Source organism: Euprymna scolopes, chromosome 26, assembly GCF_053919585.1.
Source record: "Euprymna scolopes isolate OS-2025 chromosome 26, ASM5391958v1, whole genome shotgun sequence".
NCBI classification, from domain to species: domain Eukaryota; kingdom Metazoa; phylum Mollusca; class Cephalopoda; order Sepiida; family Sepiolidae; genus Euprymna; species Euprymna scolopes.
Window position 1 is genome coordinate 31,018,864 of NC_136507.1, and position 17,163 is coordinate 31,036,026.

General features: G+C 34.5%; 1 long non-coding RNA gene across 1 annotated transcript in view; it reads right to left on the bottom strand.

The window, feature by feature from the left end:
* Positions 1-12,452: 12,452 nt before the first annotated feature.
* The window catches only part of LOC145247966 (uncharacterized), a 30,316-nt gene continuing 25,605 nt past the window's right edge, over positions 12,453-17,163 (bottom strand). The window contains exon 5 of the long non-coding RNA XR_013863311.1: positions 12,453-13,411. This is a non-coding gene — a long non-coding RNA (uncharacterized LOC145247966). The remainder of the gene's footprint in view (positions 13,412-17,163) is intronic.

The window sequence follows — 17,163 nt, forward strand, 5'->3', positions numbered from 1 at the left end:
TGAATTTTCTAGTTAGCCAATCAGCTTCCTAGTTTCCACCGTGCCCATTGTAATCAGCCAATGGACGGGCACTTACAGGACAAAGATACAGTTGACCGCATGTTCACTCCTTCCCTTCGTGTGTTTTATGGGCAGGGTGGATATCCTTTTGTTTTGTCTCGCATTCATCATTTCTTCACTATTTTTTGTGGCGTCATCTCACATGCAGCACCAGAGGGGGACCACACACACACGCGGCTTGTTTTATTAGTGGTGTGGAGTATTAACTCTTTTTTTGCCTGGTCATCCGTTACAACTTTAAGAAACTTGATGTGTATCAATACAGTATTAAAATCCATTATATTTTTTATTAAGGCAAGCTTAGAAATATTTTGATGTCGACAGTTACAAATAAATCCATATGTCTGGATAAAAGAGAAAGATTTAAAGAAAATCTAATTCATTGTTACTTTTTTTTTTTTTTTTTTTTACACAGGCATCACCACATTATCAAGGCCAAGAGGCCACTCAAGGATAAGGGTTAAAGAGTGTACAGTAGAAATTGGACAATATAGTAATCATTAGTAATGAAAATTCGGTAAATTTGATAACTTATATGGAACGGCTCATCAAGAACTTATTTACGTTAGACTTGAACACAACCATATTGTAGTCAGCCGGAAAGCAGGATAATGGAAAACAATTCCACAGGCGTGCAGTTCTAAGAAAGAAGCTTTGTTCATGGAATCTACGTTTAGGTTTAGGCACAGATAAAGAGTGGGGGGGAATTATTGATAATGTTTTCAGCTAGACGAGTGTTTCTTGTGAAAGTTTGGCGAGGGGGGACCATACTTGTGTAAATAGAAATCTCTTGGTATTTTAGTTAAAAAAATGAAGACAATGAAAGTCTCATTCTAACATTTAAAAGCAACTTTATTGGTTATCTCTGTTAGTAAGAATATGTAATGATTCGTCTACTACAACACTGAGTGGTATCCCCAAAGAATTTTTAAGTAGACAAGACACTTGGAGAGACCAAAGACTGTAGGAGAATTGTACTTTTTAACTTTATTTTTAATAATATAATTTCCAGAGGAAAATGGCTGACAAAAAAAAATCACTCGGCAACCTTAGTACATAACTTATCAATGAAAATGAGAAAAAATGCTCGGGTTTCAATCCTGGCTTGAGGTAGTTGCTTGTCTAGCCACACTGATGAAAATGAGAAAAAATGCTCGGCAGATTGAGAAAATCAACAGAAAAAAAAAAAGAAAACTGTCGTATTTAATCAAATGTGCCTTGATAACTACTTACTGCCAAAACACACACACATACACACACACACACACACACACACACACACACACACACACACAAAAGAAGTCTCATTCTAACATTTAAAAATAACTTTATTGGTTATTTTCATTAGTAAGAATATATAAAAGAGAAACAGGTTCGTGGCTGAAAATGTTCTTGTGTGGAAACGTAGATTAAATATTATCATAGATAGGCCTGTTGAAAGAGAGAAGAGTTCAGTGTATACGTGTTAAGTTGTAGTAGGAGGGTGCATCCATGTATGGATGACATCAGTCTTGTAGCACGAGAAAGAAAGTTTGTGTGTGTGTGTGTGTGTATCACATGTGGAAATAGTCATGGTTGTATTCATGCTAGCCTGGGGCCAAATGGCTCGAGTGAGGTCACATTTCAATGGAGAGGTGTGCTGTCAGCAAGAGCTGGAAAGAAAGAGGGAACGTGTATTGTCGGTTTCACATTTTATACACTCAGTCACATGACTGAGAGCTGGCTTCTGATTGGATAAGCCAGGAAGAAAGTGGATTTCAAAATCTTTAGCTGCGAGAATTCGCTCCTGCATGTGTTTGTTGCAATTTTCGTCTGCTACAGTATTTATCCATTAATGTGAATCACCTCAGCATATTTCCTGGTATATAATTTTTACATCTCGCGATGGAATTAGGCGGAATGATGCCTCACTAAACTAATCTGATTTTTCCAGCGTATTGTATTTATCATGGAAATTGGAACGCTCCTAGTTTGTTTACTGTATCTATATGCAAGAAGACAAAAACTACTCCCTGTAGAATTTACATGAATTGCGGACGAAGTACGCAGTGAATATTCTGCCGTCTGTTTTTAGATCTAGCGTCTATTTTAAAACTTGAAATAATATTGAGTTATTTCCCCTTTGAACACATATAATGAATCTGCTTGTGAAATAACGATTCGCTACACAGTTAAAAAAGAAAGACAAAAGTGATAGTGTTCTTATATGGTCAAAGGGAAATAACTCTTCATCATAAAATCTTAAAATGAAATATTAAACTTAAGAAACTTAGATTTTATCCTTGATTTCTGGTTGATTTGTAAATAGCAGCAATAAATTAATAAAATGTCTCTTTTCCAAAAATAATAAGCAAATATCAGGAAGTTTCATTTGAATGTTCTGCTGACTTGGCAGGTTGAGAGCTAGCTCCAGGCAATTTCTTGAATTGCCAATTTTGATTGTCTCTGGTGTTACCGCATCATTCATTAGATCAAGCTGTTGAAGGAATTTATCACTCGACTCATCTCAACTGTGATTGGTTGAAACAAAAATCAACAATTTAGTTCATGTAATAATAAAAAAAAAAATGGGTATCCAGAGGATTTTTGTACTTTGGCAGAAAATCCCAAAGTTTAAACAATTGGAGAATTTTTTTAAGTAGGGTAGCCCATAGAGTAAATGTGGTATTGTGGTGACTGCTGAAGTGAAAGTGATAAATAATTGGTGAAAGGATGAAAGGAATAAACGCTTGGTTTCTTTTGTTTTAATTGATGGGGATGGGGCATCCTACTGAATGCCAGACATTCACCCACAATTTCAGTCGTTCCAACCGAGAGATTTTGCTGCTGCATTTGGTTTTCATGGAGGCTAGTTTTCTGGTCTTCTCGGTAAGGTTTTAAGGTTTGCGCCATTTTTCAAACTTTGATTAGTGGTAGCAAAACAAGAGGAACCTGGTTGGGCTTTTAATCCCCTAATGTAATGTGTTTTTGTTGCTAGAGTCGGTGGTGATAGGTGACCAGTCTCTTTTTTTATCAAGGCCCGATGGTCGGTCCTGATTAGCCTCCGTTATGACAATCGTGTCGTTTTCAGAGGAGAGAAGGTTTACACCATTACTTTCCTCTTCCCGCCTGGTGTACAAACGTGTTGAGGGGCCCTTTTTATCCGGATTGTCAGCCTGCCAATACGTAGATTTATTTTTACTCTTTGTTTTTATTAGTTAATTCCTCATTGTCCACGGCTATTTGGTATTAGAAACTTCCCTCTATTAATAGCGGCGATGTCTCCATTCGAAACTTGAGGAACATGTTGAATGGTTTGAGGAGACAGCACACCATGTTTTTTTTTTGTTTTTTTTTAATAATTGGTCAGTGTTTACTGCCAATGAGAAGTATCTTCACGTCAGGGTTTCTGATAAACCCCTGTAAGGAGAGACTGAAGACACGTCTTTAATGTGACTAGTTAAGAGGAGGATAAATAGACTAACTAACCTGTTTTTTATCTTGTTTATTTTTTTTTTAAACTTTGGAAAATAAAATTCGTTTTACATCATCAGGGATATTTTAAGTAGGGTATACCATAGAGCAAATATGGTATTGTGGCGACTGCTGAAGTGAAAGCGATGGATGAAATGAACATTGCTTGTATGAATGGGTTAAAATGCATCTCGTTGGAGACATGAAAGGCAGAGTATGACTGAATATGTGCATACATCCCCCCCACACTCACACTTTTGAGGCTTTTTGTGCTTAATTTGTTATAATTGTAACACTATTCTTTTAACAAACAGTTCAGTTTCCTGTCTATTCTTATCGTCTTAATATCTTCTACGTCCGTGATTTTAGGATTATGATATTAAATTGATTGCTGCAACCTGTTAAAAAGCTGAGACTTAATTTGTGTTTGTCACGGGTTAGCTGGGTATTGCAATACTTTCCTACAAGAAAACAAAATATTGAATATAATTTTTTTTTTTTCTACTTAGTCTATATATCTATAAAAGTGAGAATTTGTGTGTGTGTGTGTGTGTGTGTGTGAGAGAGGACACTTCTCAACCTATATACTCAATCAATTTTTGATATACAGATTTTAAATTTGGTATATAGGGTATTTAGACGCGTGGAAAACTTTTTAATTGGTTTTTATCTGAAAAAATGGCTGCTAAGGGGGGGTCAAAATTGAAAACTTGGGAAAGTCATCATATTTTTATCTGTTTGTCAACTGTTTCACGACTGCACATGCACAAATTGTTTATATCATGTTAAGAATAAGTAGGTTTAAAAACACTTTTAATAGATCATGGCAATCTGGCCTACTGTTTATCGTACTTGAATCACTGTTTTTATGTTTTGGTTTCGATCTCAGCTCGAGTATTTTGTTTTTTACTTACAAGAAATGAACTGTTTAGAAAAAAAAGCAATACTCGCATGTACGTCTCAGTTTCTTTTTTTTTTTTTTTTTTTTTAGGAATTCAACGTTACGTTTAATACTAAGCAATGTTGGGTATATCTAGTTTTAATATAAATCTAAAAAAAAAAAACACTTAAAAACAACAGTATTGTATATTGAAATGAAAATTAAAACCTTGATATTGTTCTGTTTTTTGTTTTTTTTGTGTGTGTGTGTATGTGCGCGTTTTATTGTCACACTCCATGTTATTTTTCCTGAAACAAAATTAATTTGACAACATTCAACATTAGAGATATTTTAATTAAGGTAGTCCATTGAGTAAATGTGGTATTTTGGTGATTACTGATGTGAAAACAAAAAGAGAAACGCTTGTACGAAGCAGTCTTTCTTTCACAGTCTTATTGTGAAAATCAGAAACGCATGCTTGCAATGTTGGAGTCATTCTTAATCATCGGTTCGGCAAAGGTGGGTCATTATGACTTTCTTTTTTCAGACTAAGATATGATTTGAGGTAGTCCTAGGAGGGCCATCCTCCCAGACCTTACCTCCCTTCGCTGGGAGTGGAGTAAATTTATTGCTTACTTTCAGAGGCGCCTTGATCGGGGAAAGCATATTTCCAAGGCCAAAGTGTTTCTTCTTTAGGAGCACTGGCTGAACTCTCTCCGCCATTTGACCTTGTTTCACATCTTCCTGCGATGGAAAGGAAGCACATATCAGTCAAAATACATCTTGTGGGATAAAAAGAGAAAAACCGTCAACCTCTACTACACCCTAACTTCATTCTCCACACTTTTATGTGAATATTTTTTCGTTGTTTTAATTGTGAATAAATAATTTTAAAATTAACTATAATTTGTAAAACTACTAGCATGCCACCAAACATCGCCATATCGTAAAACATGCTTAAATATGATGTTTGAATTATTGTAGATTCCATATTAATTATTATAGAGCCATTTCTGAATTGATTATTATATTGTACCCAATATATAGTAGTGCTTTCAAAAGTTAAAAAAAAAAAATGACTTGGGTGCCATCAGCTGAAATCGAAACCGAAACATTTAACTTTTCACCGATATTTGTTACCATATGACTTAAATATACATGCATATAAAAACTTTAAAAATTAACGCTATTAAATGTATAAATGTATATTTGCGCATGTGTAGAGAAGCACGTTAAGTTGACTTATGCCTGCCAAGTTTTAATTTTTACCCTTTAGCAGCTATTTCTACAGGCTAAAAACTGAATCAAATTTGTTCCACAGGTCCGAAAACCCTATATATCAAGTTTCAAATCTGTCGATCTATTTTCTCTTGTGAACCAATGCACCCCCAACCCTGTTGAGTGATTTGACCATAGACTGAATAATCATTTAGGCGAGTGCATTGATTCATCTGTTTTCTAAGGAATGTTTTTTTGCCTCTTTTGAAAACGACAGTCAAAGAGCAGAGAGAACCTGCTGATCAGTTATGAAGCCAGACACCTTTCTATTTCTCTTTCATTCCTCTGCACTGGACATTCCAGCATCAACAATTTTCACTGAAGATAATTGCTGACCAACCTGAGACTCCACAAAAACCAGCTGCCTGATCTAATGCCCCCAAACATCTTTTTACTCCTTCTTTTCTCAACCTGGACACATTTATTCCATGCTTCATGTTTGACCATTAATTATTTTACTAGCGGGACCTGTAGAAATTCCACAGAGGGCTTATTCATATGTAATATATTGATGTTGGCATTCTGTAGATGTTCAGTGTAAATGGAGACGCTCTGATATTATTGTAGCTATTTTGTTAAAACTGCAAAAGTATTTATCGAAGCTAGCAGGGACACCCGGGATAGCCAGGTCGTAAAATATGCTTAAATATGATATTTTAATTCTTGCAGATTTCGTATATATTATTATGGAGTTAATCTTCTATCGATTTTTATATATTATAAAGTTGCGATTTCAAAAATAAAAAATATATCTATATGACTTGGGTTCATCAGCTTGAATCGAAACCGAATCCCAAACTTATGAATATATATATATATATATATATATTAGCAAAAGTACCCGTCATTGACTGGATTCAAAAACAGCATACAGAAAATGGACTCTGATTTATGAAAGTATGATAGATTATGAAAAGGAAGGGTTGTAAAGAGATAGCTTCGAATTTGGGGGTATCAAAACCAAAGCAAAATATGATGAAAGTAAAAATAAAATAGATAAACCCCATAATTTATTATACCATACCTGTTCACACTGAAACACTTATCACAATATTCTGTGGATCTATATTAAAAAAAAAAAACTTGTTAAACTTTGTGACATATTTCCATTCTATAGAGGTCAGGCGCGAACGAACACCCCATAATTTTATTATATCATATTTCTTCAAATTGAAACATAATTATCAAAGTATACTTACGCAGATAGATATGAAAAGTCTTTATTAAGGTTTGTGCCTATTTCCATTCTATGGAGGCAAGGCGCGAACACAGACCCCACAATTTTATTATACCATCCCTATTTAAGTTAAGAATACTTTGATAAGTATGTTTTATGTACATCTATATCAAAAACACTTGTAAACGTTTTTATTTTAATTTTTTAATTTTTTATTTCCATACTTTGTGGACCAGGCGCGAACGCAGATCCCACAATTTTAATGAACCACCGTTCTGCAGGATCAAACATACCCATTCCTGTGTCTCGATACATCTTCTATCATTATATGTAATCAGTTTTTAAAAATAGTCAACCATATAGGAGCCTATTCGTGACCAGACACACACACACACACAGACATTCAGCTTTATATTATATATATATATATATATATATATATATATATATAAAACTTTAGTTCCTTCAACTATAACCGAAACCAAAACTTATGAACAATTCTTGGTAAAATTATTTATTACAAGAAACGGAAGTACATATCAATTAAACGACCCGGGTGTAAGCGTGACACAGAAAATAACACAAATGCTATTGTATTAATATATAGATTAAAGATGCTAACAAGCAGTCCCCCTAAAGACTCGCCTGAAGGATAATAATGTTGATTATTTAAAATAACTAAAACTAATGCTCGAAAATGGTTGTGAAAACAATTTGAAATGTTTTACAACATTTGTAAATGACATTTGTGCTAATCTTTGGTTTATCAAAATAGTTTGGAGGCATTTAAATGAATGAAAACTAGTTTTTGTGTTAAAACACAATCTTTTGTGTAATGATTAGTTGTAGTTCGATTAGCAAAAGAAGACATGTTAAAACCCGCATAGAAAAATTTGTTTTCTGAACGGATGCTGTTAAGACAAGACACATTTGCTCGTCTCTTACCAGGAAACAGCAGGATGAGATGGGACTCTAGAATTCAATCTTTTGTCTTTAGTTTAAGGCTTGATTGCTGAAACAACTTTGTCTTATATTTCTTGTTTCTGCGTTAATGGAATTGTTAAACTTGATTTAATTGTCGTGAAAATGGTAACATTAAATGGTATTTTATGTGAGATTCTGGTGACCCTATTTTCTTGATTTTAAGTCAGATAAGTAGCGTCCTTCAGTTGTGACAGACTATGGATACCCTCTGTAAAGGTGTCCGCGCATGAATTTTTTGTGGCAAGAGTTGCACAATCTCCAACCACACCTCTCTTGAGTCAGCATTGTTAAATAACAGTGGCAAGTGGAGATTCAGGACGACTGGAAACAATGCCGGGTACTTGATGAGGAGTGTGGACCCATGCGCAAACGTTTGCTTTCCACAGTCCACTCCCTTAGCAGACATGATGCGCAGCCGCAGAAGGTTTTCAGTGGTCTATTTAGCCATTGAATTATGTCAAGTACAAATTGGAATAAACAGCTAACTTATATTGAACTTATATCGAAACTAAATTTTTTTTAGCTTTTTTCATGTGCTATTTTATTTCACAACTACATTTCTTTCATTTTTTTTTTTTTTTTTAAATTGAGCGTGTTTTCTGTTTTGACTTTTTTTTCTTTGAATAAATTTCATTTATACTTTTATTTTGTGCTTGTTTTTATTTTATTTGTTCATTTTAAATTTATTTTTATTTTGAAAACCTTCTGCGCAAGTCTAAGGGAGCGGATCGTTGAAAGCAAACGTTTGCGCATGGGTCCACACTCATCAAGTGCCCAATGCCGAGATAAGCAGAGAGCACATAAAGCATCTAGATTTTCCAAATGGTCACCCATCTGGTACTAGCCAGGCTTAACATTGCTAATCTTCAATGATCTGATGAGTGTCATTGTGATTTTGCTGTGTATATATATGTGTAGTCAGATAAGTACAGGCTCGGCCTCACTAGACAGCAGACAACTTTTCAACCAACTCTTCTCATCACATTTTGGATAAAAATGAGGTAAAGATTCAAACATTTTCGAGCTTAGTTAAAAGGCAGTGTATTTAAAGAGGTGGTGGTAGTAGTAGGCCTTCATCAGTCATTTGATCATGGGTGGCATATCCTTTGAATGCTAACCTGGACGTTGTGATATGGAGATCAGGCTTTTGTCCACGTCGCACATCATTCTTCCTGATCTACATTGCTGATGGATCCAAAGGAACAGCAAGGCTGATACAGTTTGGCACAAACAGTGTCGCAGGAGCTGGGAGAATGAAGTTGTAATTTCAAACTTCCTCTGCTCTCGATTTTTTTTTCCTTGAGGTTTACTCCTGAAGCCTTTCCCATGAGTGGGTATTCTGTAAAACAGGGTAGGTTTGAAATCAGGGTTTACGTTCCCCTCAATAAATTGCCTTCGTATTCATTATTACACAGCCAATACTGTATTGATTATTATATTGTGACTAATGTATAGTAATGCTCCCCGGCGTAGTTAGATCGTAATATACGCTTGAATCTAATATTTTGATTTATGCAGATTTCGTATTTATTATGATAGTCAATTTTCTATTTATTATTTAATTGTACCTAATACAAAGTTGTGATTTTATATTAAAAAAAAAAAAATGATTTCGGTGCCATCGGCTCGAATCGAAACAAAAACTTAGTTCTTCAGCATCGGTACTATGTCGTTGAGCATATAAAACTTTAAAAATGGCGGTGTTTAACCTATGAATGTATATTTGTGCATATGTACAAGGACAGTTCAAGTCGGACTCTGCCTGTTAAGTGTCATTTTCCAATTATAACAATGTAATCGTTGTTTTACTGGCAAAAAAAAAAAAACGAATCTTATTTGTCCAAATATCCTATAGATCAACTTTATAGTCTGTAGACCAAAGATAGACAGTAGTTTGGTGATGATGCTAGTAATTTGCCTACACCCTTAAGTAGCAGCATATTTGCTTGGGTTATATCTTTTTATGGATGAAGGTTTCTTGTTAAAAGAAAAAAAACAAAAAAAAAATTTTCTTTTAAATAAAACGATAAATCTAAAGTTATGCTAAATCGAAAATGAAGTTTTGGTTTAATATCGACAGCCTTGTAACTCACTTAATCGTCCTTTAGTCCTCACATTCCGTGAGTGATGTTTCTGACAAAGATGGAAGAATTGTTTTCTGGGCTGGAATCTATCCATACAACACTTATCGTTGGCTAGTTTTTGACCTTGAAGTAGTATGTTATTTATTTTTTCAGCTGGACCATAGTGTGTAAAGGATGTTAACATGTAGAGGGTTGATGGTGTCACACACGCACCCAGAGTGCAACTGATATTTGAAGAATGTTGAAGTTTGTTTTGTTTTTTTATACTCGTGTTAAGCGACCACATGTTATCACACATCCCTCACATTAAGGGAAACAAAAGATCAGTTAATATATTTTATTGTTAGTCTTAGGAATGACAATGAAATTTGTGATAGTTTACAGACAATCTTAATGTTTGCGACGATTGAAAACCATTTTGAGTTGAAGAGAGTTTCCAGTTGGACATAGTCAAATGTAGGTGTAAAGAAATCGATTTGAGTTGATGCAACTGACGAACACAGCTTCGATAGCAGATGCAAATGTGGACGTTAGTGTTCAGAAGATCGGTCTCACACACACATACACAGTGCAACTGATATCTGCAGGATGTGCCAGAGTTTGTGATTTTGTGTGCGAGTCATTTTATTTATTTTTATACCTGTGAACCTGTGCATACTTCCTTAGGCAGGTGCCAATGTGTGAGAGATGATGACACCGGCCGAAGGTAAAAGAGAAGAAAACCATGGAAATAGCATTGGGGGTCAGTATTTGTTGTTGAGCAAGGGACAGCTGTGGTCCTATCATTCTAGCATCAAGTTGTCAGATGAAAAAAAAAGAACTGTAATTTGATATAAAAAAAATGTAATGTTTCTTTCAATTGTTTTTAACATATACTTTAAAAATATATGTATTTATTTTTACTTCAATTCACCCCAAACAAGACACACTTCCACTGTGACATAAGAGACCAGATTTGTATGGGCGTTTATAGAGAAGTTGTACTGCGAAAGGATTGTTACATTGAAATTTCTGCATGTCAATACACTCGGAAACAGAGAAGGAATTTCAAAGACAAGTGATCCAAGGAAAAAATGTTTTTTTAGCATCCGGAGACGTCAACAGTGATTTGTTGCTTTGGGGAGTAAGTATTTATGTTCGGAGGCACAATTTGAAGTAGCCTTAACCAGACTTAACTCAGCATTCAGTTCAGATTTCTCCAGAACACGTCAACAGCCAGATAAAGCTGAGCATTGCCGATAAAATAACAATGCTATGTAAAAGAAAAACAAAGTAAAATTTTCAATGTAGAAATATCAAACAGAAAAAACAAAAAGCAAAAACTTATTCATTTATATTTTTAATTAACTGTTTGAAGAAAATGTCTTTTGTGTGTGTCAAAGAAATGTTTAACACGTTTTTTTTTTTTTTTTTCAATAAAAAAAGAAATTTTTTTTTGTTTAGTAAATAATAGTAACTTTTTTTTTTTTTTTGTTCAATAAAGAATTTGAAGAATCTTTTTAACTTTAGGAAAAGTGAAAATAACTTTTTTTTGTATTTTTGGCAAGTATTTGTGTAAAAAAAATAAACAAAGCTTGTAATTTTTTTTCTTTTTTTTTGCCAAATCCCTGTGAGTAGTTGGAATTTTATTTTTGTTATGCCAGGAACATTTTTCTCAGGAGGATGTATTTTATATGCCCTCCAAGAGTCTGATACGACCGTAGTCCCCGGCAGAATGTCTTTTTATTCGTGGGGGAGGAGGGTTTTACCATTCCTATTTAGTACCCTCACCAAGAAACCCTCGTTATCGGCACCAAAGACCCAGACTGGTATCAGAAGTCTGCTGACATTGTTTTCGGCAGTTGAAGGACTCCTTGATCTCAACCGTATGGCCTGGGTCTCCTAGCTTCCAGGGATTCCTGAGAAAGTAATCCCAGCAAATGTTTCACAGGAAATTCTTCCAATCAACACTTGTGTAGCATGAACGCAATCCACATTCACGCTGGAGGTTTCTTGTAGTCACCATCTCGAAAGTCTACCGGTAAATAATTTTCAGGATGCAGGTGATCCTCAGCCGCGATTTGGCAAAGAAGGTCCCTGTTCTAATAGTTGTCCAACGGTGACATTTTTACGTTGCTGCATCTCCAACCGTACCTGTCTGTGAGGCTTGCTCGCTTGGCTGTGTATACATTCCTGGTCGCAAATTGAGCACTTCATCGACCTTGCCATCAGTTTTCTTTGCTGGCAAAACTATACCAAAGCCTCTGAAGTCTGGAGCTGGTTAGATAGGATGGTCAAGCTCATTGTCTTCATTATTTTAGCATCAGCGTTTCTTGTAAGTAAGAAACGATGGAATTTTCTGTTTCTTTTTTTTCTCTCTTCCAATTGGTATCGAAATTCTCGTCTGCTGCTTGGGTGGGCTGGCATCGCATCAAGTTGAAACTCAGCATTGTGATTGGCTGATTGCCATGTTACGTCAGACAGTAGCTCGTTAAATGCATAAGCACAAAAAAAAACAAAAAAAAAAAAACAAAAAAAAAAAAACAAACAAACCAAATTTAAATTTTCTTGCCAACAACTTTATTTGACAGTATATAAAGAGCCATTAGTGAAATTTTCTTTTAAATAACACTTTGGAATTGAAGTCGTGTGGACATTTAACGATGTGCATGCCAAATCTTATCGTTTGGAATTTTCCACGTTATATTTAGGGAAGAAGCCAGACTGCAAGCCATGTATGGCTCGGCCATTTTTATTTCTTTTGAAAGCAAAATGAAGGGATATGTTCACAAAATTATGATTCTAATTCATAAGTTGGATCTTCTAGCTTGTTAGTGTCATTTCTTTCTGCTGTGATGAGTGGAGTGATTATTAATGAAATTGTGATAGTTGCAGCTGTGAAATATGTCTCTTAATTAATAAAAAAGAAATGTACATTTTCTCTACTTAATAATGTTAGGTTGAATAAAGAGAATCTGTTAAAAGGTTAATATATCACTACAGACATGCATTAGGTGAAAAGGAAGATTATATACGTGTGTAGATAGAGAGAGGAGGTTCCTTCACTTGTTGATGGTTCACACTTTAGTCTATCAACGTAAATGATCTGCGGATCTCCATGTGTCCGAAGAATTGGTGCACAAATGGAGACAAACATTTATCACTTCTATTTCCTTTGACTCTTTACATTTTAGCAGTTTTTATTCTGACAACTACGTTAAAGTAGAAGGTTTAACCTTTTCCCTCGGATGGTGGTGGGCAGGTGTTCATGGAATAAAAACCCTTCTCATTAATCCAGCTGTGACCGCACAGATAAACATTACGTAGAAAAATAATGTACCGACTGTGAGAGTCATGTCCTCGTTTGAATGACTCAAAACATCAGATTAGACTGTGAAACGTGGTGGAAAAAATAACCAAAAATTAAACAACTATACATAATAATGAGTCGTTTTCATTCTGGACACGATGGATGGAATAACTGGAACATACTTAGCACACCCGTCACGTCTTGAGCTGAAAAAAAATAAAATGGATAAAGTTTAGTAAAGAAAAAGACTTGTGATGTGAACTTTTTTTTTTGTTTTTTTTTTTTAAGTCAAATTAAAGAGAAAATAGATTACACAACTGAAGTTATGGTTTTAGAAAAGATTGTTTCGTTCTTGCCAGGAATTTCCCCTATATTAAAATACAGAAAAATCTGCGTAATGTACATACATGCAAAAAAACAAAAACATCATATTCCAAAAAACAAGCAAATTGATAAAGTTGTATTATTTTTACAAAGAAAATCATTTTTAAGTGATTAATAGGAATTCATAGGGATAAAAACAAATCTATCAAGTATGAATTATTGTTGAGTTATTTCTTTTTTTTTTTTTTTCTCTCCAAAATAATGAGTAAGTCACTTCTCGGATACTGGTAAAATTTGATTTTTTTTATTTAAAAATAAAACTACTGAATCAATTTGTGATTTTTAGAATATGATATTTTTGTTTTGTCATGGGTATGTACATCATACAGATTTCTCTTTATTTTTTTTTATATAGTAGGAATTCTGGACAAGAATCAATTATTCCTTTCAAATTTCAACCTTCTATGCTCACTAATTTGGTCGACATAAATTGCATAAAAAGTCAGTTAAAATAGGCAACCAAGTCCAGTTTGCAAAATGGTATCAATAATGACCTATAAAAATTTGGTTTTCTATGACCAGTAATTTAGTGTCATCAGTAAATATTTATTATGTCATTTTTTTTTTTTTTTTTTTTTTTTTTTTTTACACAGGAATCACCACTTATCAAGGCCCGGAGGCAACTCGAGGATAAGGATTAATGTTATACATTTGTCATTGTGATTATCACGTAGTAAACATAAGTAGTGGGAGTTTTGTAAATTGGATTACTTATGGGGACGGTTCATTAAGAACTTGTTTACGTTGGACTTGAAGACAATCAGATTGTAGTCAGCAGGAAATCGGAAGAGAGTTTCACAGGCGAGCAGTTCTAAGAAAGAAGCTTTGTTCATGGAATCTACATTTAGGTTTAGGCACAGATAAAGAGTGTAGGAAATTATTGATAGTGATTTTGGATAGATGCATGTTTTTCATGAAAGTTTAGCGAGGAGGGGGAAGCTCAGCTAAGCACTTGCCATGAAAATAAGGATAAAGCAGAGACAGGCTCACAACGTCTCTTCTGTGGGAAAGAGGTTGCAGGGAAGTGAAAAGGGCATCCCCCACTAAGCTACAAAATCTATTTTGAACTCTGTCAAGGCAGGATAAGCTGCTTCTAGCAGCTCCTTCCCAGATGTGGCAACAGCATTCCATCGTTGGCCGTACCTGGCTTTTATATAGGTAGAGAATTGCATCAGGAGGGAGATATCTACTGGAGCAGTAGAATGATCCCACCATTTTTCCAGCAACCTTGGCAATGGATTTGATATACATGTTCCATTTCAGGATTGGGAATAAAGGTCAAGCCCAGAAGCTTGTCAAAACATGAAGCCTCCCCAAGAAGAGAGCTGTTCAATTGATGCCAGATGAACATCAGAGCGTTGATGATCTAAAGATAGAAGCTTGGTTTTAAATGCATTAAATGCCAGCTACCTCTTTCCCCATTGTACCATGTGCTCAAGATAAGAGGAGAGAGAATCAGAGAGAACTTGGTCGTTTACGGTCTTTGATGTGCGACCATAGATTGTAGTGTCGTCAGCATAAAGTCTATGAATGATGTAAGGATGTGATCTGAAAGATACAGGAAAGCAGGGCTCTGTGGACAAATTTATCTTAAGATGACCTTTGACAACTAAATATTTTTGTTTACTAGCCAAATAGAAAGTTATTAATCAAACCCACATGATTTTTGGAATATGACATCTTTGTTCAGTGACGAGTATGTACATGAAGATTTTTTGCATATTTTAAAAAATAAGTGGGATTCTAAATATGTACTGGATGTTATGTTTTAGACTTGAACGTATAAACATTTGAATTTCTTTAGATGTTTTTAAACAATCTTTGTTAAAAAGCATATTATAATAAACTTTTATTGTTCAAATAATTTGACTTTGCTTGTTTTATTAAAGACATGTTAGACATTTTTCATTCAGCAAGGAGCTTTGGAAGATTCTTGGTGAAAAAACAAACACAATCACCAAAAGATAAGCATTTCATTATTTCTAGTCACCAATTGTAAAAAATCACTTGCAAATGCAACTGTTTCACTCCCAACATATCGTTGTGTAAAGAGAATTTTTATATAAAATTTTTGATTCTTAAAAAAATATTTTATTTATGATCGGTTGGGATAAGGTTGGTGACTGCTGAGTGTTTGTTTTGTATTTAATTTACAATTTACCAAAAATAAAATGAGTAGTTAAATAAAATATGTAGGAAAAAACAAAATGCATTATGGTGGAATTCAATTCTATATCAAAATTAATATAGGTAATGGTTGTGGTGCTTATTTTTTAAATTTTCAATATTGAATTAGATCGCAATTCGATAGTTAATGGATCTGAAAACAATCGAAAAGATTATTTTTATCTGGTATGTTGCCAAACTTATCAAATACCTTCATGCCAGCAAGGCAAGTGGTCCTGAGAACATTTTAATCATTGTGTTTTAAAAGTTGCAATCGGAACTAGCTCCTATTCTTGCAAATCTGTTTCATCGTTGCTTAAACGAGCCTCATCTTCATCTTGGAAAACTGCCCAATATTTAAAAATACTGGAGACAGTGTTTTCTACATCTTAGTCTTCAATCCATCATTAGTAAGTTTTCTAAATCTGTGATAAGAATGTTGTAAATTACTCCCGCAAAAAGCAATCTGCTTAGTGGCAAGCAATATGGATTTTATCTTGCAAAATCAACTGCTGATGTGCTGATTGTAAGATCATACAGGATCAATGATTCTATTGATAGCGCTTCATTTCTCTTTGGTAGGGTTTGGAATAATGGTTTGCTTCACAGGCTAACTATGGAATATTTTGAAATGTCCTTTCAACCATCCAATCCTTTTTTCTAATAGGTCTATAAAAGTAGTTATTGATGGGCAGAAGTCTGAAACACATAATATCAATACCAACATGCTTCAAGGACTCATGTTGGAGACAACCTTCTTTCTGATCCTCAATGATCTTTCAGTCTTAAGATAATTCATAGACATCTGTGTAAATGACAACCATTTATGGCAACACTTTGAAGAGCATTAATAAGGGAGATCTTTCTTGTTCTTTCTCTGGAGTAATGACTAATTTTACTTTCTCTTTTCACTACCAACACTCAAATCCTTATTTTACCCCAGCTGAAATGAATCGCTTTCTACTGAAAAAGCCCCCTGCTTTGATAAACTTCTACAACTTTCTACTGTTCTGGAAAGTATCTCACTTTTGACACAATTTTCTAGTATAATAGTAAGATCTGTCCTAAGAAGCTCTTTAGTTGACTACAACATGATCACTTTCAAGTCTAATGTTAACAAATTCTTGTCAAGCCATCCTATTAATCAAATCTGATCATGGTACGGTCTCATCAATCATCTGACAAATGCATAAACCTTATTTCGGAGTTGCCTTTGCGCCTTGATAAGCGATGACTCATTAAAAAAAGTTTATTTTCTATCCACAATCTTTGATAAAACAAGCTGAGCATGAGCACGAGTGAAAAATTTGAGGAGTGATTAATGAGAAAAGTGCAAACAATTTTAGGGCAATTTTACCCCCATAATGATACCTGGAGGGAAGAGGGAGGGGGGTATCCCAGAACATCC